This window comes from Candoia aspera, chromosome 3 (genome assembly GCF_035149785.1).
Source record: "Candoia aspera isolate rCanAsp1 chromosome 3, rCanAsp1.hap2, whole genome shotgun sequence".
Classification (NCBI taxonomy): domain Eukaryota; kingdom Metazoa; phylum Chordata; class Lepidosauria; order Squamata; family Boidae; genus Candoia; species Candoia aspera.
The window spans coordinates 204,678,793-204,703,321 of NC_086155.1; the positions used below are offsets into that span (position 1 = coordinate 204,678,793).

Below are 24,529 nucleotides of genomic sequence, written 5' to 3' on the forward strand. Positions count from 1 at the left end.
GCTAGTGTACCAGCCTCCCTGCTGCGTAGCAACCTCCCTGCCTGAGCTGCTGGAGGCCATCTCAGGGTTGGTGGTGGAGTTCCCCAGACTTATGGTTCTGGGGGATTTCAACCTGCCTTCCCTGGGACGTGCCTCGGAGACAGCTCAGGAGTTCATGACCACCATGGCGGCCATGGACCTGATTCAGATTATTTGAGACCCAACTCAGGACAGTGGCCTCACCCCGGACTTAGTTTTCTTGTCAGAGCAATGGCAACGTGATCTGAGGGGAGAAGTACATGTCTCCTCTTTGTCATGGTCAGATCACGCCCTGGTGAGCCTGAGATTCTCCTATGACGCCCCCCTCCACAGGGAGGCAGGACCTATTCGACTGGTTCGCCCCCGGCGACTAATGGACCCAGTAGGGTTTCAGAGGGAGCTGGGGTTATATCCGAGGATCTGCTGCACGGTCCAGTGGAGGCCCTGGCTGCCGCCTGGAATAGGGAAGTGGCCAGGGCCTTGGACATGATCGCACCTGTGTGGCCTCTCTTATCCCATCGAACCCGACACTCCCCGTGGTTTATGGAGGAGCTGAGGGTTCTTAAGAGGATTAAAAGATGCCTAGAGTGCCGCTGGAGGAAGACAAAGACTGAATCTGACTGAACTGTCATGAGTACTGATGGTGAGCAGGAGGGGGCCCCTATCCAGGGGGGAAAACACATGCGTAGTACTGAGGAGTTGAGCAGCCATTCAAAGAGACACAGATAAGACCCGCCTTGACTTTTGGGGTTTATCTGTATGGGTTTTTCCCACGCTTCTTCAGTTTGTTAGGATTTTCTGTCTAATGTATCAGTAATAAACACTAGAGACCTATTCCTTGTCTCAGCGTGGTTCCTGGCTGTTAGGACATGAACACAAGCTAGAGCCGCTACTAAGGCCTACCTTGTAGTAGTAAGAGAGGTGAAACATCAGTATTTCTCCACTCTTATTGCATCCGCAGAATGCAGCCCGGAGGCCCTGTTTAAGATTACCCGATCCCTCTTGGGCAAAGGGGACCTAGAGATCCATATACAGGGCCAAGCTGAGGAGTTTGCTGGGCATCTGAAGGATAAAATTGCTCAGATTCAAGCTGGACTCTGAGCGTGAGGCAGTATCTGTGGAGATGCCTGGGGAACGTTTTTACTCTGTTATCTGGGAACGGTTTGATCCTGTTGAGCCCGAGGAAGTGGACAGGATCATCCGGACTGTAAACACCACCACTTGCCAATTAGATCCATGCCCCTCCTGGCTGGTGAAGGCAGCTTGGGAGGGGACACGTGGTTGGGTCCAGGCAATGGTAAATGCATCCTTGAGAGACGGAGTTTTTCCAGCTGCCTTTAAAGAGGCACTGGTGTGCCCCCTCCTCAAGAAACCATCGCTGGATCCCAGCATACTGGACAACTTTTGCCCAGTCTCCCACCTTCCCTTTTTGGGGAAAGTGGTTGAGAAAGTGGTGGTGTTGCAGCTCCAGAGGATCCTGGATGAAACGGATTATCTAGACCCCTTCCAGTCAGGTTTCAGGCCAGGATATGGGACAGAAACGGCATTGGTTGCACTTTTTGATGGTCTCTGGCGGGAGCAGGATGGAGGGAGTGAATCCATCCTGGCTCTTCTTGACTTCTCAGCGGCTTTCGATACCATCGACCATGGTATCCTTTTCGGTCAGCTCAGGGAGTTGGGGGTGGGCAGCGTAGTCTTGCGCTGGTTCACCTCCTTCCTCCAGGGCCGGTCGCAATTGGTGTTGATATGGGAGGAGAGATCGGCCCCATGGCCCCTTCTTTGTGGGGTGATGCAGGGATCAATACTCTCCCCTCTCCTTTTTAACATCTGCATGAAACCGCTGGGCGAGATCATCCATCACCATGGGATGAGGTATCATCACTATGCTGATGATACTCTATTGTATATCTCCATCCCGGGTGAAGCAAGTGATGCCGTGACCACCCTTTCCGAGTGTCTGGGGGCTGTGGGGGCCTGGATGGGGAACAACAGGCTTCAACTGAACCCTAGTAAGACCGAGTGGCTGTGGATTAATGGCACCTCGCATGCCAGGAACTTGTCATCTTTAGTGCTGGATGGGGTTGCACTGCCCCAGACAGATCCGGTGCGTAACTTGGGGGTCCTCTTGGACTCACGACTCCTGCTCAAAGAGCAGGTGGCAGTCATGGCCAGGAGGGCCTTTGCGCAACTTCATGTTGTGCGCCAGTTACGCCCTTTCCTGGACCGAGAGGCCCTCTGAACAGTCACTCATGCCCTGGTCATCTCCCATATAGACTACTGTAATGTGCTCTACATGGGGCTACCCTTGAAGAATATCCGGAAGCTACAGCTGGTCCAGAATGTGGCTGCGCGGACAATCTTGGGTGTCCCAAGTTTTGTACACATAACACCTTTGTTGCATGAGCTGCACTGTGTCCCGGTTTGCTTCCGGGTCCAATTCAAGGTGTTGGTTATCACCTTTAAAGCCCTACGTGGCATGGGACCAGGATATCTGAGGGACGGTCTCATCCCTATTACATCGACCCACCCCACCTGGTCATGCAGGGAGGGCATGCTGCGGACCCCGTCTATAAAAGAATTCCATCTAGTGGGGTCTCTGAAGTGTGCCTTCTCTGCTGTGGCTCCCGTCCTTTGGAACATCCTTCCCCCAGAGGCGAGACAGGCCCCCTCGCTCCTGGATTTTCGCAAAAGATTAAAGACCTGGTTTTGTCTGCAGGCTTGGAATGGGAGGGGGAATAATTACACTTGGGGATGGCTAGCACCGTAAAGTGATTCTGAGGGGCCTATTATACGCAAGGACTGATTAAGATCTTTTCGCCATGTAGATTGTATTATATTTGTATTTTTACTGTATTTTGTATTGTAAAGGTTTTGAATTTTAATCCTGTTTTATTGTAAGCTGCCCAGAGTCCCCCCGTAGGGGAGAGATGGGGAGTGAATAAATGAAATGAAATGAAATGAAATAAATAAATAAATAAATTTTACATCTAAAGCTAAATGTGGTATTAATAGACAACTGCAAAATACATTAAATTATTTATTATATAATAAAGGTTTGTCTTGAGCTTAATACTTAATAAGATCTCCATTGTACCGTTACTTATTATTGCTTGTGCATATTAAGAAAAAAAAAATAAACAAAACCAAAATAAACCACAACAACAAAAAGTGAAAAAAAAAAAAGCTATTTGGTTTCAAGCTCCCTTTTTGTGCCTCTACCAATTTGCAGTGTTTATCAGTATTTAGGCCCCCTTAGAAGCCATCCTGTGTTTAAATTTGCCACGCTGCATATTCTCCAAGTTCAAGTTCCCAATCAGGTATCATCAGAATTGCATCTTTTTTTCCAATATTGGGCAAAACTTATTCTCAATGGACTACCACTATTTCTGTATCATCTAGTTTTTCATAAGCTTCCTTTTTAGCACCCCTGTGCAACTCACTAACCTCTGCCGCAAACTGGTTCACGGTTCCTTTCTATTCTGGGGCCTCTATAGTCTTCTGGTTATCTCTCCCACTACCTGCCTGGATTAATTTCAAACTGTCCAGAAATGGATGACAACTCAGAAGCTACCATTTGGCTAGCATCAGTGGTTCTTGCCAACCTAATCAGAAGCTCACTAGGTTAGACAAGGCCCCACACTTTCAACATCCCCATCTCCGTATCTCCATCTCTGCAAGATGGGAATACTACTGCTGACCTTTCTTACAGGTCTCTTCTAAAAATCAGTAAAATATTAGCTTTATCTCAGAAGATGACAGCACCTAGTTGGGTTTATCTGGGCTCAGGAGGGTCAGGCTTGGTTAGGACTAACAGGGAATATTAGGCTAGACTGGGAAGTTGGAGGGAAAAAACCCATCCTGGAAGAAGGCAATGTACTATTCCCAGGAAAATCACATGGATGTGTCCATATAGTCACTGGGAGTTAATTTAAGGGAAAAGAGCCCTCAAGTCAAATTTATTGCAATTTGCTGTACACATCTTACATCTTCTATATATACTTGTATTAACATGTTCTGCCAAGCTTTTAAATAACAAGCTTAAATGGAACTATTTGCACCTACCATTTATTGAAACTACTTTGACACCTACTCAAAAATCTTACTAGGTTACCATCTCAAGGAGTTCAGGACATTTATGAGATCCCTGTGTTTCAGCCTCACAGATATGCTGTGAAGCAGATTAGAGAACATCACCCAATGACACCTTTGGCTTGAGCATGAATCAGAACTGAGGACTCTCAAATCTAAGATTTGTGCCAAATCTTATATTCCGTAGAGACCATTACACAAAAATTCATGCAAACATGTTATGCGCCTTGGGGCTCAATGAGGATGTGTCAGGAATCAAGCCTCTGTCTCTCTATCTCTTTTGGCAATGCTGTAGCAATTTAGTCAAGGCTGCTCAAGTCATGGGCTAATTTCATGGCTATATACCCAAACACCAAGCAGTAAACTTGACTTAGGAAGGAACACGAAGACAAGTATTATTCTAAATTAACTGTAACCATATTGTCTCAAAATACATTGTGCAACTGTAGTCTGATCAATGCTGCAGATATTCTCTGCAATCTTTCCTCCCTTCTTCCTCTTTCCCCCTTTAGAAGCATTCCTCTGCATTCTACTAAAGTATCTGGTGGCTGATCACACCCTCACATTTCCCTCATACTTCCACTGCTATCAGAATTATTTGGTCCTACAAAAGGCAAGTTCTTAAGAGTCACAGTGTCCTACCCACACTTTGCATACAGTATTCACACATGCCAGGTTTTGTCTTTAAAAACAGCCCTTTCTGCTTCCTTCCAATTTTTTTCCCACAGTCTGAAAAAGTGTTTGGATGTCTTCTAGCACTTCAATCTTCCATGACCTGATGACCTCCAGATGTACAACACTGGATTTCCCAACATCTTCAATCCAACACATCTGGAAGAACCTCAATTATGCCATAATCTCCCTTTAAAAACTTAGCTGCAATTCCAATGTTTTACATCCAATTCTGGTTACATCTGCAACTGAACTTCTGACAGTCCCATCAGGAAAGGTCTAAATAATTGCAAGATTAATCATGCTCTGTATACAATATACAGTCGATCTAAACAAAGCACTGCAGCAACATCGTGCTTCTATGTATTTGCAGTGTTAAAATCATGAAATTGCTATAATCTGTATTTTGGCTTTTTAAAATCAAATCAGCTTCCGAAAGCAAACTTCATGAATGTCTCATATGCGAAGGGCAACAGCTGCTACCTCAGAATTACTGACTATGCCGATCTGAATGGAGGTAGACACCCAATTACTTTTCTGAACCATTCTTGGCTCTGAATTCTTGTCAGCAACCAGCCCCTGAGGTGAAGTATGTTCACCAAGCAGAATCATTACCAGATGGTACAGCAACCGCCCACTTTTCCCCCATACAAGAGCAAAAAATCGGAACGTGCAAAACTCACTGTCGCAAAGCCCTTGTAATGGGGCACTGTAATGGCTACAGGAAAATTGATTAGAAGGAAAAACGGAGAGGAAGTTTCCTCTGAAGACAATAGAACTTTTTTTTTTAATTTTTCCATCACTGAATATTAAAAAGGGGCACAGTCATTTTTATTTGTTTTACAATCGACACAATTAAGAGCTACAGCAGGTGCATCTGGCAGAAGCCCAGTGTTTATGGCATAATAAACATAAATATCATTGTCTCCCAGTGGAATTTTCTTCCCCAGCTGCTACGTGAAACAGGCTAACAATGAAGAGGAAAAAGATGTCAGTAGTGAACTAAATATTGAAAATATTAGTTTCTGACGTACAGATGATGTATTATTACTTATATGTTCATTAAAAATAAACATACTGACTTTAGTTTGTTAACCTACAGGAAATACACTCATATGCTTAGCTTTATATTATAGTACACTTGCCAATTTGATTTTTTCACATTTTTTTTCCTTCATGGAGCAGTGAATCCAATGCATGTTTATTGCTAAGTCTGTCCTGTGTGTGGTTAAGACTGCCAGCTAAATAAATCAGTACTACTAAAGCTGAAAGAGAAAATCACAATTTTTTGTTGGAACTTACAAATTCAGTGCAGGCATGTATATCATATTAGTTTAACCAGTCATTTTAATACAGTCGTCTTCCATCATAACTGGAAGATTTCAAACAAAAGAAAACATCCAAAGAAAATGATTGCTTTTAACCTCCAAATTCTATGTTAATTCACTACAGAGACCATTATCTGGTTTAACCATACATTTTGCAATTCATTTAGATCTCGATCTCTCTCTGCTGGAAATTCTCAACCAAGGCCGGATTGATTTATCAACCACTTAACGCTAAATGGCTAACAGTAAGACACAGAATTCAAAAATATTATGACAAAAGGCATAAACAACAACATGATGGCCATCCATGATCAGCCAGAACCAAAAGCATGCTGGAACACGTATCTTTCATAATTTTATTCCCCAGCCTTGTTTGCTCCAAATCCACTAGCTGACACAAGCAGCATCAGAAAGAGGGAAATTAAGATCAACCATTTCTTCTAAGGACACCATCTGCTTAACATCTTATCTGTTATCAAAAGGTCACCGTTGCCTAAAGAATTTCTACACAGGAGTAGCAGAGCTATTACATGGATAATGATTTACATTACTCTCTCCACAAGGTTGTTTTTGGTGGTTTAAGAAACCGTAATGCTTTCTGCATGCATGGCAGGCTTTTTGGCAAAATAATTGTGATTTTACTATTTCATTCATTCTTATTAATGAACCAGTTTCCATTTTTAACTTCTTAGAGTAATTAAAAAAAAACAGCAGGATAAACATTATTAGAAATAGAGATACTACAAAAAGTCACTCATGGTACTGTAGAAATTAGATGCTAATTTTTCCTGCAATTTCTATGTTCAAAGTACTTCAAATAACCATTAGCATAATGGCTACTAGTAACACAGAGACGTACAATTTCAGTTTAATCTCATGTCCTATTATATTTTGTTTTATATCTGGAAAGCTTAATAAATTTTATGGTCACATTAAATACAAATGAAACAGAAGTATGAAATCCAGTATGGTACCAGAATGACAGCTAAAACCTACCCATAAGAATTTGCTTCCATCTGCTATCTTCTATTAGAGTATTTTAAAACACTTCTAAGAAATATACTACAAAAAGTAGAACGGATATTTAAATATTCTGAGCAGTCCAAAAAGCTTTCCTTGTTCCTTTCCTGTCTGCCTGACCAAATCTCTCTCTAGCTTCTCATTATTTAAAATTTAATTTTCTTACTGCTCTTTGATTTTAACAATGTTTTAACTTCCACTGATTTCATCCCTTACAGTTGAATTGAACTTTTTTTGCCATGGATTGAGTTTTCCTTTGTTCTTCTTATTTGGGGCAACACTTTCTTTCTTCTAATATCTAACTTCTTAAACTTTTTAAATGATGCATTCTTTAAATACTGTAAGCCACCCAGTCTTTTCAGAGTCGGGCAGCCTCAAATACAACAATCAATCATTTAGATAATACTAATTAAATCATATGGCATCCTTTGGAATTTGTCGGTACCTTAGTAGCTGAGATTCTTTTGATAGGAAGGAAGGGAAGGAGGGAGGGAAGGATTCTGAGAATGTTGACTTTTATTTCTCTTTCAGCTGCATTTGTACAATCTCATTTCAAGAAACTTCCTTTTTAGACACCAAACATGATTGTGTTGAACTTCAGTACTTCACTTATCTACATACTACCTGAATGTGACAATATTATTTCCACTGTTCCCTATCAATTCAACTATTTCAAGGGGAGAAAGAAAGAATATATAAGAAAATGGGCAATATTATGGAAATATCCCTTGACAAGAAACCCATAAAATTCTGGGGGAAAAAAGATGCAGGGGAAGAGACATGATGAATTAAGACGTCCAAACTCATTCAAAGGTGCTTTGTTTTCCACTCAACTAATAATGAAGTCACAAAAAATAGAACAGAACAGAAACTGATAAATTTAGAACATACCATTGCAGAGATACAGGGACTTTAATACCCAGCACTTTCCAGGTAAGTATCCTATTCATTCTCCCAAATTTCACAGATTCACCCGAATTATTGTTTCTGCTTTTAGCAATGCTATAGATCAGACTACCGAGGCCCTACTCACAGTCACTCATGCCTTAATCACCTCTCAGCTGGACTTTTGCAATGTAACCTATATGTGGCTGGCACTGAAGACCACTAGGAAGTTACAGCTGGTCCAGAATGCAAAAGCACACGTGGCTATGGGCACTTGGTTGCCAGCTGACTTCCAGATGCAGTTCAAATTGCTGGTTGTCAGGGAACAGTTACCTGAAGGACCACTTCTCTCCACTTACATCTGACCACCTTATTAAGTGTAGTACAACAGGCATATTCCAGGTCCCATTATTAAAGTTATGTCAGCTTGGAAAACCTTGGAAATATTTCTGTGCCCATACCTGATGGAGTAATATATTTTGTTGTTACTCATTACTGTTTTCTACTTCTTTTATTGTTCTAATGTGTTATATGTCATCTACTTTGCTTGGACAATTGAGGTGGCTTATAAATTGAACAGATAAATAAATATATGTCTTTCTTTCCACAGCTTTAGTCAAGCACAAGCATATTTTATGAACAATTTAATTCTTAACATAACTGCTCCTAAAATATGGTCGTGCTCGACTAAAGATGTGGAAGACAGGAAAGACATTTATTTATGAATGGGCATTTCTGCATGTAATAATCAGCAACAAACTAATATCCCCCAACATTGTGCTAAAAAGCAATGATCAGGATGAAATATAAGCCCCTTCCATTCACTGCTTGTTGTCAATGATGGTATCCAAGTCCCTTTGCATGAGTATAGCAGCAGGTGTTCAACTTGGACCTATCTATTTAGCAGGCAGGCAACCTTCTGAGCATTACAAGTTCAAACTCCTTTTCAAAAGATATGAACAATCAGCAGCAAACCCTACATTGCTGCTTACTTCTTCAAAACTCTTGATCGGTAACACAAGAATATGGGAACCAAAGTCTGCAGACATAAAAAGCTTCTTGAACGCTGGATTCACAGCCCTCCTGCACCCAAAAATGTTTCTGTGAACCATGTGTGCTTGTATCATAGAGTTCTGAATGGAAAGGAGAACAGCCATTTTTTAAAAATCAAGCATCTGTTTATTAAAATCCTGCTACTTAATTATTTGCAACATAAAAATCCTATAAACTAACTGCTGGAAAAAATCTATTCACATTTTAACACACAGTGGGTAGACTTTGGTTTGCTTTCAGTTCTTTTTACTGTTCTAGCCAAAGAGCCATATATTGCTTTTAGTTAATTTAGTGCCCGTATCAAGTTACAGTGAAATTCTGTTCTTTCGTGCCACAGTTAAAGCACAAATATTTTGTTTCAAAAAGGTAAATTTAAAAAAAACGACTGATTAAAAAATAAAATTAATTAAATAAAATCACCTGTTTCCCCTAATCCATCTGCAAATAAAGCTGACAGAACCGTGCTTTTCACGAGATGAAGCTTGAATTTCCATGGCCTCCTGCTGACAATGTTATACTGTAATATTTATTATTACAGCATTAATTTTAGTCAATCACATACTACCATGGAATTATAATTTAAATATTGGCATAAAACAGAAGACAGGTGTGCCACAGATGGTTGACATCTGTTCTGGTTTATTAGTCCCTGGTCCCCAGAATTAAGAGGAGTGAATAAGATTATTTAGTGTCAAGTTCCTTTTGAGGAGTTTCAAAGCCCTTGAAAAGGAGAAGAGAGCAAATTCTCACCCTTACAGTTGCTCCCATATCCTCTAATCTTGTGCTTTTTACCAAAGAATGCAAGAAAATTGCCAATATTAAGGGAAATGGGGGTCTGTTTACATTTAAGTGCTTATAAATTAAACTTTCATACCGAACTTGCTGGAAAACTAATATAAAAAGCCATTAAGATGGCAGTGAGACAGGGCACCATCATTGGGCTGTCCTCTTGATGGTCTGCTTGCTGTGGTGTGGTGGTGAGGATGTTGCTGAGGGCACTTGACTGGTTCTGTTGGGCTGCAGAGCGGAGGCCCAGGCTGAACAGGCTGAACCGGAGGGGAGTCGAACTGGAGGGGAGCGCAGCGCAGCCTAGGACAGCCACGTCCAGCGTTTGCCACTTTTGAGCATTTTGAGCCTGGTGCCTGATTCAGCTGCATGGAGACAGTCCTTCTACATCTTCTGTTTCTGCTGCTGCTGGACACTGCTGGATGCTGCTGGTCGACAGATGCTGCTGGATGCTCTTGCTATTGTCTGTCCCTTCCTGTATTTGCCTTCCTCATTGTGGGACTTTGGAGGTGTGGGAGGTGGTCAGGTGGGGGGGCTGTTACAACAGAGGGGCAGGCTGCAGGGGACCCCCTCTCCTGCGCAGAGACCATTTTGCCTTCCCATTAGGTTAGCCCTGCATAGGCAGGCACAGAGGGAGGGAGGGGGAAAATGACTGGCTCCATCTCCTGGTTGTGACTGGATGCTGATTCCTTCTCCCAGGGTGAGAGCCCGAAGGGGAACTGGCAGGGAGTGATTGGAAGGGAGCCGCCACCAGCTGGTGAGAGCAGCAGGGCAGGACTCTTGTGCTGTGGTGTGTGAAGGTAGCGAGTGGGGAGGTGGCGGCTGAGTACCCAGCTGGTGCCGAGAGCTTGTGCAGCTAAGGTGCCCCGGGGTGCGTGGCTTCCCCTCCCAGGGATGCTTGGAGAGGACAACAGGAGGTTCCTGTTTTCGGGTCTTGGGGGGCCTGGATGTGGGGATGGGGCTACCGTTGGGGGATGGAGGTGGGCCATAATATAATGGTGGTGACGGGCAAGGGGGGATGTGGTGGGTGACAGGGAGCAGGCTGTTCTCAGGGAATGTGGGACCGATGCTTCATCCCGGTTCCAGCTCCTTGATCTCAGCCCTGGTACCCTGTCAGCGGACCGTCACAGTCCTGGTCTCTGGCTGCTGCAACTGAACGCCAGGTCAGTCTGCAATAAGGCCTCCCTCATTTTTTATATAAAATCTTCATTAAAAATGGAAATGTAGCTGTACCAAATGACTGGCCCACAGCAACAACTTTATGCACAGACATTCATGCGCACATATCATACTGCATACTACAGGTAGTCCTCAGTGGTAATTGGGACCGGCAACTCCGTTGCTAAACAACGCAGTCATAAAGCGCAACATCATGTGACCATGCCAACTTACAACAGCAGTTGCAGCAGTCCAGTTGCTGTTGTTAGGCGAATCCCACAGTCACATTTGCAACCTCCTGCTGGCTTCTCCACTGACTTCACTTGGCGGAAGCCAGCAGTGAAGTTTGCAAATTGTGATCACATGACTGCGGGACACTGGAACGTCGAAACTGAAAGCTGGTTGACAAGCATGCAAATCGCAATCATGGGACCATGGGGATGCAGTGACAGCCACAACTACAAGGACCTGTCAAAAGTCCCCCTCATTCAGCACTCTTGTAACCTCAAATGGTCCCTGAACGAGTAGTCGTTCAACAAGGACTGCCTGTATTCTCTTTTGCGATGAACAGTGTTATGCAGAGTGCAGAAGCAAAGGAAGAAATAGCAAGGAAAGGAAATTAAAAGCATGAGATAAGGGAAAGAAAAGGAAATATAGTAAAATCTAGTTACATCAACCCCATTCGCTATACCTCTCTATACCTTTTTATCCTTATAAACCAATTTCCTTCCACCACATCTCTACCCCATTTTATGAATCAGTACTTAGAACACAATTACATCTCCCTGTGGTAGACATTTTACCATGGATAAGCCTTTCTCCAGCAGCTGTTTTGGAGAGCACCTATAACATGTTCTCAAAACTCCTAAGGCATCCACCAACTACCTTTCGAAGTCCTGGAAAGGAAAAGATACCAGTTCCTAATATTTCCCTTCCCTTTCAAAGGTGATATCAATACCCTTTTTACTCCTAAATTCTACCTCTTATTGTGTTATCTTTATTTCCAAGTATAAAAAAATACCATCCAGGTTTAAATGTGTACACCTTTACACTTCTTTCTTCACAACAATCAAGATAGCAGTTAAGTACTCAGCTGTAAAGATCTTTTTTTCTAGCCAGATTCAAAATATGGGCACTACCACTCCTGTCAGCAAAGCAATGGTGACAGGAATGATGGGATCCCCCTACTTCCAACACATACTCACCACTTCTGCAATACTGCCCCGTGCAGAATTCACAACCGTAACAGGACACAAAAGTGAATCACATTTAATGGCAGCACGCAACCTTTATGATAGCAGCAAAAACTGTTTTTCATGCTCTGACTCACACTTTATTGTGTGGTAAATATAACTTCTGATGAGTTTTTCCAAGATAATAGAATTAGAATTAAAATTATATATTAAACAGTAGTATGTAGAAATAACATTTCAAGTATTCTGTTACGGTTATGGGAAGCAGGTTTAGAGATGAAATGGTGGAATGCCTTAAAAATCTGTTTTCTATGGTGATGACAGAAATAAAATCATCTGTGAGATTACGTTGATTAATCCATTCTTATCTTGAGCATAGCTCATATGCTGAAACTGAGCTGCACATCCAATTAAAAATCCTCTCCTCTCCTTTGGAGGAGTATACTCTATGGGATGGATGGCCCAATCGGAGGGCTTTTATATAACAATGAAGATACTTCAAAATTCACCTCTACAGTAATACAATTAGAACAACTTGGCCTGAGAAGCCCCAGTGATTTGCACTCTCAAATCGTCAAGTCACATATTCATGGCCTCAATTAAAAAGAGCAAAATAAGTGGCAAAAGCATCAAAGCTGAGACAGAGATTGGAGAAATGTAGGCTAGCTCCCTTACGTGCTGGTTTAACAAACTTCCTATTCATATAATGCATTCAACGGCACACACTCAATCATTCCTACAAAACGGTTTAACTATGAAATCAAAGATGAAAGGAAATGTTAAGGATTACCATTATTAGACAGCAACTATAAGAAATGGCTTCTATACGTAATCCAATTGTCAACTGAATACTACGACCAAGGAGCACTGATAACATCTCTTCTAATACACCGATTCCCACACAGAACAGAAGTGTACTGTAAAGGTAATGTTCAGCATAAGCCAGACAAACATGCACAAGAAAATTAAAAGAAGGTATCAAGTGGTTACTGCCTGGTCCTCAACACCACCTCAAGTGGTGTTAGATTTTATTGTTTTCACTTGTCTGGTAAATTCAATTCCATAGAGTTACAATGAAGGAAAAGCGAGAGGACGAAATTGGGAACAGAATAGAAATAATGTCTTCTAAAGTCTAAACTAAAAGTCGCACCATCATATCTGGCTGCTGCTAGTAAATCAGCACTAAATAAGACACAGTTGCTCACTCTAGTGTACAAGCTTCCATTTATCCAGATATGAGGTTTACTAGCAATTCATGGTTATTGCTTCCACTTTGTTTTACCTTTTGATATTGTCATTAAAATCTGACATCATCCCAAGTCTTAGGCAGGTCCTGTCACTGACTCCTTAAAGCAGCTGCATCTTCTCCTGGGATCACATTGCTGTCACAGCTGCAGTGGTATTTCAGGAAAAGGCACACTTAGTTTAATACAGGGTTTCCCAAACCATAAGGTGTACCTCCCTTGGGGAGGTGCAGACAGAGTCCAGGGGAGGTGTGAAGAATCTTTTAGTTTTGCATTGCTACAATAAATCCATCTTTCCCAAAATACTGGTTTCAAGGGAGTAACATGGTGGTGGAGGCACAAACTTTGCTTTTTTTAAATTAAGAATAAAGTTTCATTGTATTGTTTTCATTGTTCAGTGGTGTTCATTTTGGTGTTTGGATGTTTAGGGGAGGTATGTATATTAAGATTTCACTAAAGAGAGTTGTGATGGCAAAAAGTTTAGGAACCCCTGATTAAAGGAGATGAAGACAAATGTTACGAATACAGCCCAGCCCAGTCTAAATCTGAAAGGGTGCAGAGGCCTCCTACTCAGTTCACTTCTTAACTCTTCTGTTTAAGGATGGAAATGTTGGATCCAACCCAAGGTATTTCTTGCGAGGGAAAAATAATACTGCAAATTTTCTCAACAATTAGAAAGTGTTGTTGTTTATTCGTTTAGTCGCTTCCGACTCTTCGTGACTTCATGGACCAGCCCACGCCAGAGCTTCCTGTCAGTCGTCAACACCCCCAGCTCCCCCAGGGACGAGTCCGTCACCTCTAGAATATCATCCATCCATCTTGCCCTTGGTCGGCCCCTCTTCCTTTTGCCCTCCACTCTCCCTAGCATCAGCACCTTCTCCAGGGTGTCCTGTCTTCTCATTATGTGGCCAAAGTATTTCAGTTTTGCCTTTAATATCATTCCCTCAAGTGAGCAGTCTGGCTTTATTTCCTGGAGGATGGACTGGTTGGATCTTCTGGCAGTCCAAGGCACTCTCAGAATTTTCCTCCAACACCACAGTTCCAAAGCATCGATCTTCCTTCTCTCAGCCTTCCTTATGGTCCAGCTCTTGCAGCCATATGTTACTACAGGGAACAACATTGCTTTAACTATGCAGACCTTTGTTGTCAGTGTGATGTCTCTGCTCTTAACTATTTTATCGAGATTGGTCATTGCTCTTCTCCCAAGGATTAAGCGTCTTCTGATTTCCTGACTGCAGTCAGCATCTGCAGTAATCTTTGCACCTAGGAATACAAAGTCTTTCACTGCTTCTACATTTTCTCCCTCTATTTGCCAGTTATCAATCAATTAGAAAGTATACTATGCCAATCTTGTTGAAATCAACCAATTCTAAAAGTCAGTTAAAAATTTGACAAACAAAGCAAATCAGAACAGAACAATATAGTTTCTTTCTATGGACACTTATGCAATAATAATTGTCACTATTATTATTATTAAATTTATACACTGCCTGCTTTTCTAAAATCCAGACCACTAAAATCAAAATCAATATCAACTATTACATTTAAAATGGAAGGAAAGAAGAGGACAACCCAGTAGCAAGGTTGATGGACTAAATTACGACAATAAATACACCACTGAAAGACCTGAAGGACCAGGTTGGGGTTAGGTCCTCCTAAAGAAAATCTATCTGATGGCTAAGAGTCGACCTAATCAATAATAATTAAAAATAGCTTGGAGAAAAAGATGCATTTTTGCCTTTTTCCTGAAGACTGGGAGAGGAAGAAACAAACACACTGCCACAGCCAAGGGACCACACAGGAGAAGGCTCTCTGCCAATTACAAAATAACTGAGCTCCTGGCAATGGGGCATCTTCAAAAGCACAACTCTGTAACTATGCCATAAGTGGGCACAGTCATTGTGGGAAAGACATGTCAAGTATTCAGGACCTTAAAGGTTAATATCAGCACCTTAAATTGCGCAAGGTAGACAACTAACAGCCAGTGTAATTCTTTCACTACAGGCATTGTTGAATCCCAGTACCCTGAACAGCTGTAATTTCCAGATACTTTTTAAGGGTAGCCCTAGACAGAGGATGTGGCATTAGACAACCTAAGGGTTCACCTGTCACCTTTGATCAGATTCAGTAAAATGAATTCTTTTTACTTCTTTCACTCTGTGTCCCTCCCCCCAAATATATATTTTCATTTTTGAAATATCTCTATCTGCTTAAAGTTGCTAGAACAGGAGGCATATACACTTACATAAATACATCTCAGAAAATGCAGAATAAATAATCTGAGTGAAATCTGAATTTTAGATTAACCTTGAAATTACTTTCTGAGAATACTTTTTTCAAAACCTCTGTAATTTCATGAAGCCATTAAGAGATACTTATCAAATATTTACTGGATTAGACAGTGCAAAAATAACTAACAAAACAGAGCATGTTTATTTCATATAAAACAAGAAGCTCTGGTTTAGAATGTCAGGAACTGCTTTTAATCCAGCTAAATAATTCCAATGTAACTAACAAAACAGAGCATGTTTATTTCATATAAAACAAGAAGCTCTGGTTTAGAATGTCAGGAACTGCTTTTAATCCAGCTAAATAATTCCAATGTAGTTATGCTGTCCAAATCCAAGATGTAGCTATCAAAGTTAGGGGTGCCTTCAAAGATACACTGATGGTTTTAAAATGCAGAGCTCAATTTCAATTTATCAGAATGACACTATTCTTTTGTCAAATATTATATTATCCAACGTTAGCCAAGTTATATACATACATACATACATACATACATACATACTATATGTTAGGCATGGTTATGTATCACAACTTGAAAAACCAAAATCCTGACAACACAAAGTAGACATAATCAATTCAACACCTAGCATCACAATTTGACACTTAAAAGGCAGAACAAAAGAAGACAGGATAAGTTTGATAGTGCCTATTATAATTCCAACTTTACAAGATAGAAAGCATGAAACTGGCCTAGATAGATTATCTCCTAGGAAATTATCATTAATATATTTGTCAAAAGGCATTTTATTCTTAAACCATATTGATTCATCCATAACTCTGCTTACTTCCTTCCTAAAACAAAGGAAACAAAGGGAAAGGGTTTCTACCTTACAATATATATTGTATCATTATCTGATGCCTAGTAAGAAAGACAACCCATTTACTGGAATTACGAATTTATTTAAAAAGAACTTACCTGCCGAAAAGGAGAGTCTGGAAATATCTGCAATAATAATAATAAGATACATCAATGTAATCTGGATTCATTGTATTTTTTCACCTTTTGGTACAATTCTGAAATTGGAAATAGTCTTTGTTGAACAATGTCATCTGAATTTACAGTCTTAGTAGTTAGGGTAGGTTGTGACTATTATATATTTGGATACAATATTTATGATTCAGACAGCATGCCAACTTAATTTCTGTCCCTTCCATATGCTCATACTTTACTGTGCTTTTAAGATGTATGATCAGTATGCAATAGTAATTTTACATTATGTACTTAAAAGTAAACACAGTACAAACATAATTAATTGTTAATGCTTGAAATATTTAAATTAAAAGTATTAAAACTTTCAGCTTTAATATTTGCTAAAGAAAGCAACAAATAGATATAGATATCTATATCTATCTATAACAAATAGGACAATAAATCCAAATCACAGCAGACTAAGTATTAAAGAAGTATAAAAACTGCTTGTCAACTCCAATACCAGATCAAACTGGCCAGTCCATCTCTCTCAGCTCAACCCACCTGACAGGATTCTTGTTGTGGAGAAAATAGGAGGCAGGATTAGATATGCTCGCTGCCTTGAATTACATATAAAAAACGTGGGATAAAATATATATTGCTGCTGCTGCTGCTGTTATTCAGTTAGACAACATACATTTGTAACAGTTAAACCTGCTGTAATCATGGCTGGAAAATTGGTTATAAGGCACTGTTTGGTAGTTTATCTGAACTGATGACGCAGAGATTAAGTTACTGTGTTATCTTAGATGTCACCATCCTTAAGAGACTGGGATGCTAAACAAACAGAAAAAGAAAGCCTAGAAGCAAAATTAGATAGGACTTTGGTTGCTTATTGGTGGGCCCTAGCTGCTGCTGCTTGGGCTTTATGAAAATACTAATGCAGAAAGTTATCTTAAATGAGCTAGCTTTTCTGTAATTTCCAAGGGCCATATGGACATTACAGGAGCAGCATGGATTACTGTTGCTAATTTGCAGCCTATCTGCAATACATGCAACAGACCACAAAAAGACAGCAGGAATGATCAAACAACAGGCTCGCATAAACAAGAAATGCTAATATATGTATTTGGTTAAGCTTATAAATCAATGTGTCATGTTGTAAAACCTAGTAAAATTTTAATGAATACAAAAAAAAATCACCCCCAACTCAATCTACAGCGTATTTCTAACTCAATTTGAAACATGCTTAAGGAAAATTGCAGTTACTGCTAAAAACTGCAAAGCAACGGCCTTTCCCATTGATTCTCAAAATGTAGTTCTGGAGTATTTACTAAAAATAATGTTATGAAGTTCTGAGAAACGTGACATATGGCAGAAGTCAAGCAGTCTTTAAAAAAAAATCCATTTCTCTTTTTTTAACTGAATTCATTCTCGTTCCAATTTTTAAACTATGGCAATAAACAATACATTCTGAAAAGTACAACTCAGTAGTTTCATTGGGCTCTCATTAATATCATCATTCTTCTGACTGTATCCAGTGTCCTACAGTGTATTAAGGAATTAGTATTACCATGCAGTCAGATTACAACCTCCTGTATTCCACCAGCCAGGGAATTCTGGGAGCTGTGGTCCCAAAATATCTGGAGAACACACAGTTGGGATAGTTGTGGTGATATTGTTCACCTGGTACAGATGGAAAGTTCAGTATAAACACAGCACATGTTGGAGGCAGCACTAAAAATCGTCATAATTTAGAAGAACGTATATGTAAATTGTCTCCATATCTCATAGCATATTAGGAGGTGATTCATACATTTCTGTTACCTCTATTTCAAGCTTGCAAATAAGCCCTTGAAAGCTTATTAAACCACACATTTTTAGAACCTGCCTGTCCATATATGGTCATTTGGGTGTATCCTTTTCAGTCTTTCTTTTTCATCTCTGCTGAGGAATCTTCACAACTCTCCTACTTCTGACTTCCACAGAAATCAATATACATTGATAAATCTAATTCCTATAATTTTATACGCATATTCTCTGTAGTTTGTATACATGTTTTATGTAGTTTTCAGGAAGTAGGTAGAATGAAACTTCATTTGCATATTTTATGTAGTTTGAACTCTTATAGGAATTTGAATTTAAGGATGTCAGAAGACCGCATGGTAGAACAACAGTTTCTTCAAGGAGAGAAAATGGAAAGCTTGAGAATAACAGAAAAAAATGCTCACAAAGCCATCTGCTTACTAACTAGACAAGCTAACATATTGAGAGAGACACTTGTAAGGAAACAAGAAACAGCCAGGCAGGAATAACTCAGGAAGGAAAAGCCTAAAGTTGCCTTTGGCAATAGATTTCAAGTACAACAGTCAACATATATGTGGACTTCTTAAGGAAACAGCATTCAGATACTGTTGTAACAAAGCTGTGTGTCCCAATGATTATTTTTTTATTCAACTCACTAGTTCAGATTTTTTCATCAAATATAATGTTTTATTAGAGTCAGGTGTATTTGCGGCACCAGATGAAAGAAATTGATTTAAAAAGTGTTATTTTCTTAGGGTAGTAAGGCAATCTTATTATTAAAGTTAATAATGAATTCCTAGGAGAGTATGTAAACCAGAACAATCTGCAGAATTTCAGCTGAAGAAAAACTGCTTATTGTACCTGTCCTGACATGCATCTGCATAAGAGGTCACACAGACACCAACCAATAACTTTGGGGGAAAATATACATGTATTAAATCAGCACCATTGGTACAAATAGAAGAAAATGTATTTTAGCACCCGAAAAGAGATAGGAGTCCAAGTATGTTCCTCTTGCTCAAGAAACACATATAGATGAAAAATGGTGAACACTTCTGCAGCATCTTAAAGACCAACAAACCGATTGCAGCATTAACATTGTGGTAAGTGCATTCTATCTTCAAGATTCCACAAGGCCATTTTTGATGGAAAAGACTAAAACAGCTACCTGTCTGAAAATTACTAAGGTATTACTATTCTTCAGAAACTACAACAGGGCACAACCCCATTGAAAGTCATGGTACAGTCCTGGAACCAGCAGCTTCTGAGTTAACAGACAGTTAGTTGTGCTGGGGTTGAATCAAAGTCTGTCTTTCTATATCCAGACCCTGATCACCTCTAGGCAGGGTGTCAGGACACCAACTGTATCTCCCATTTGGCTCAGGCTAGAGATAGGGGTATCATCAGCATCTTAATGATGCATCACCACAAACTGACAGTGACCTCTTCCAGCAGCTTCATGTAGATGTTAAATAGAATAGGTGAGAAGACTGTATCCTGCAGCACCTCATAATGGAGGATCCAACAGCCTGCCTTCTCCCCCACCACTGACTGGACCAGCCCACTTAGAAAGAAGTGGAACCACATAAAACTGGGCTTCCAATTCCCAACCTCTGTGTGTAGTCCAAAAAATCACTATGATCCAAAGAACTGAAAGCTGTTAAGAGACCTAGGAAGACAAGCATAACTGCGCTGCCTTCATCTACACCCCATCAAAGGGTATCCACAGGAACAACTAAATAAAGATTTTGTCCCATGCCCAGGCCTGAATCCAGATTACCACAGGTCAAGATAATGTATTTACTTTATGTATTTATTAATCAAATGTGTGCACCACCACAATCATAAGAATCTCAATGGCTAACAAAATACAACATGTCAAAATTGTACAATGAAGTATAAAAACATACAGATAAAACAGATAAAACCCAAATATACAGCATCAGGCCTCAAAATCCCTCTGGAAAAGTTCAGTTTTTAACTTTTTCTAAAAAGCAGACAATGTTGGAGACAGATGAATTTCTAAAGAAAGGCATTCTAGAGGGCCTAGAGTGCCAAAAGAACAGCTGGTTTTCCCAGCATGGATGGAGTGATTAGGCAGACTCTAGTGGGGAGATGCTGTCCTGAGATACTCCATGTCCCCCCAGAGTCGTCTGTAATTGCAGCCCCACCACTTTCTCCACAATCTTTTCCAAGAAAGGGAGGTTGGAGTCAGGATACCATGTTCATATCCAGGTATCCAGGCCAAGCTCTTTAAGGAGTGAGCAGATGACCACTTCATTTAGATGCACTGGTCATTATCACTTCTTGTTTTCTGCCAGTCTCGCTCCAGGTGCCTCTTCACCTGCTTCATTTCCTTCATTTCAAGAAAACCAAGGGTTTGGTTGCAATTTGCAGGTAGGGAGAAGCCACACAGGAGCAATCCAGTCTAGTGTCCTGGTGACCTCTGAGTTCCAGAGTCTAACAATTATATAACGCTGCATTCCAGATTGCAGGAAAATCAATAAGCACTGTCCAGAAACTTTCTAGATCTTTCAGGCATCTGGTCATTCTGCCTGCAAAGGTTTGCAGCTCTGATTAAACCAATAATCACAAGGAAGTGCTTTGTTTGATCACATTTCATCTATTCCAAAGTAAAGGCCGTATCTAATATGTGGCCAGCTATGTGAGTCTATGACACAGGGGGCTAATTACAGAATTTGTTTGCACTTTTATCTGCAGTCAGCTAGTCAAACCAAAGCTCGTTCATTGCCTTAGCCCCAGCTTCTCTGTATTAGCCACCATTAAAATACAAAGCCCACTTATGCCACAGCTCCTGACTCCCTGCATTCACTGCCAATCAGCTGGCTGAGCCAGCAGAACCTTCTCACCATCTAGGCCCCTACTTCCTCATGACCTAGCCTGGCCACAGTCCACTCACTGCCTCAGACCCCATTTCCCCACATTCAGCATCAGTCAATTGGTTTGTGAAAACAGATCAATGGTTGAAAGCTGGTTCACTGAAGCATGTAAGTGCTAATGCAAGTAGCAACATGAAAAAAAAAAGCAGTAATTGACCATTGTGAATCAGTCTTGAGTGCATGTATTGTGCTAAGCAGACTGTGATCTCACAGAAGCAACCTCAAAAGAAAAGTGTCACTATGAAATGGAAAAAATAAATATATAAATATGGGGTTTCATTGAGCTGGTAATCCAGTCCCCTTACCCTCCTAATTCTTAAGTTTTTATGAACAGCATGCTCCACCAAAACAAATTTGTACCAGATACAGTAGTCATTATGGCATGGGATACATAAAGTAACTCAAGTGATCAATAAATAATAAAGGCAGGATATTAAATAAACAAATACATACATACATATATACTTACTTAATTTAGATTAAAATGTTAGTTTAAAAATACCTTTGAATCTGGAAGGGATGAGAAGGCATATGGAAATACAACTATAATCAATATCTTATTCACTGAAAAACATGCACCCTCATGATCTTAAAGATGAAAGCATAGGAAGAGGTGTTTTATTAATTTGGTAGTGCCCACATTTTCTAAATATTTAGTCCACAATTGCACAAGGTTGGAGCAATACCTCTCATATTTTGCATATGATGCATCAACTGTGACTTAAAAGTATGAAATAATAGGAAACATGTTTACACAACCAATGGAAACCCTGGAAGGTATCAGCTGAAGCATATCCATGATTTCTAATACCCAATAGGAAAAGTCCTCATAATATTTTCTTTTGGGGCTTGCTGAGATTCTAAATGTGCTGCCAAAGAACAAGCAGTGGTCTCAATGAAGTACAGCTGTTCTTAGCTAGCTATAAAGACCTGTTTCTACGACACCTAATACCCAATCATCCATGAACACAGTCTAGTTTGTACTACATGACATGGATTATCTTTGAAATGGATGTGATTTAACATACTGTACATTAAAGACAATACTTATGACAAAGTACAAAGCCCCATACTCTGAACTGCAGAGCAACAAAGCAATCATCTTAAGTAAACTTTAAAAATGCTCTGTTGAGTTTCACTCTATCACAGAGAACACTGAAGCAATTTCAGAAATAAACTGCAGTAATATGAGAAGAGCGTTTAAATATAGAACTTACCCAAATTATGCTCTGTTACACACTTTTAGCCATTCCTCCATCCTCCCATTCATTGAGAAGAAAGACTGCCAGTTAGTTTACTCCAGCTTCAGTACTGTAACTGGAAAGTGCCTGGCTAAGTTATATAAGATGGTGAATTTTGACTACATGAGGAAATGAGTTGGATTCACCTTACAATTTTTTTTTTTGAATGATCTTGCCTTCAAGTACAAAACTTTCTTGTGCATATGGGGTTGCCAACCAGCCAGACAAAACAAATGCTGTGCTCTTGTGACTTTACAGAAGCTTCATCTAAGTAAATAAGTAGGCAAAATAATATACAGATCATGGATGAGAAGAATTAATGTCTGCAAATTAAATTGCTCTTAAAGACCCTGGCCACTATATGTTGGCTGCACAAAAGAGCTCCTAAGTTACATACTATATTGGTCACCTTGCCAGACATACCCTCTCAACTGGCTAGAATCTAAAAGAACAAAAGGTTGGAATATTTTCAGGTAACCTGGACCTACAGAAATGCCTCTAATGCATTTCAAGAGAACCTTTCATGGCAGTTCTAATAGCAGCAACTGTGACTTAGTTCACACGTTATACATATTTTGACCCATCAGTTCTGGCTAATTTAAAAAAAAAAACAATTTCAGCAATGGACACCATGATGTGTGTAACGTATTTTTTAAAGCCTCCATTCTGGAATATTTTACTGAAACTCTGTAACTGTGGATGAGGTGTTTACACCTCAAACCCATCTACTTAGCCTTTTAAAATGAAATCTACATCTTTGAGTGATGGTGAGGAATACTCACCCATTTTTAGTAAAATTGGAGTAACAGAGTCTTCCTGAGTTTCCTGATCAGTGATTTTAATTTTGATTTAAGATATATTTGATTCAAACTAAAATGACCCTAATTATGATGCCTGCAGTACTTATATAATACTGATCTGGAAAATGTAACTTAAGGGTTTGGTAATGGGTTGTAGCCAAGTAATTTCTTTCTTTCCAACATCTCTTTCCCCTCTGCAGCAACAGTAAGACCATTAGCATGCCCCAGGAGCTGTTTCAGTGTGTTCTGAAAATAATGACCCCACTTCGGGCTTATCTACCAGTAATGGCCCCATATGGTAGAGAACTTCCTTATCTTTCTGCTGATAATCAGCTAGGAACATCATTCAAAAGGGTGGCAAGGATCATTCAGCATTTCTTAATGCACATCATTCTACAACTGAATAGCAAGGCAGATAAACTGCCCAGAAAGAAAGGTCCTCCTACAAAGTCCTGGTTAACTGGGCAGAAAGAAGGGCAGCAGGACCAATCACAACATTACCTCGTTTAGTTCTCTTCTGCTGTAAGGTGGTTTTGTAGGGTTGATTTTTTGGGGGGTGCTGATACCTCTGAACTTAAGTTGGTGACTTTAAATCTCAGAGAGGAAAAGAAAATTACGCTGTGCTCTATGGATCTAACCATCCATGGTATCACTGTATATCAAGGCTCAAAAAGAAAAAGAAAAAGAAAAAATTGGAATGTTGAAATTAGTAATGAGTAACAGGCTTCACAAGAAGGACACTTAAGAAGAAAATTTTAAATATTACTTTTAAATTTTAAAAACTTCAAAAAGAAAAAACAGAAGATGTAGAAAGTGCTTTTCAAAATGTGGAGAAATAATGCAACAGATAATTTGCCTCTTTAAAACACTCTCTTGAGTGGTTGTGCCCCCCTTCTGGAGGCAATGTTCCCCTTTCATCTTAAAGGAAAAGCTGTCGGTTCATTGCAAATTCCAGAGACCACTGTCAAACCAAATTCACTCCTGGCGGTGTGACTGAATTTGCGAACTGTCCCTATAATCTAACTGCTTGTGGGAATTTCTAAATCTTGGCTTCTGAACGTCAGAAAACTGCAGTATCTGCTGAACGTCAGAAAACTGCAGTATCTGCAAAGGTCAAATACCGAAGAGCACTGACAA

The 24,529-nt window shown here is 40.1% G+C and overlaps 1 protein-coding gene across 3 annotated transcripts in view; it reads right to left on the reverse strand.

The window, feature by feature from the left end:
* PTK2 (protein tyrosine kinase 2) overlaps positions 1-24,529 on the reverse strand; it is a 224,404-nt gene that overhangs the window by 148,398 nt on the left and 51,477 nt on the right. For 2 of the 3 annotated variants that reach the window (XM_063299713.1, XM_063299715.1), the window contains one exon: positions 16,652-16,678. The exons of the other annotated variant lie outside the window; for it this stretch is intronic. The gene's annotated coding sequence lies outside the window, so the exon portion shown is untranslated. The remainder of the gene's footprint in view (positions 1-16,651; positions 16,679-24,529) is intronic. 3 annotated transcript variants of the gene reach the window in all.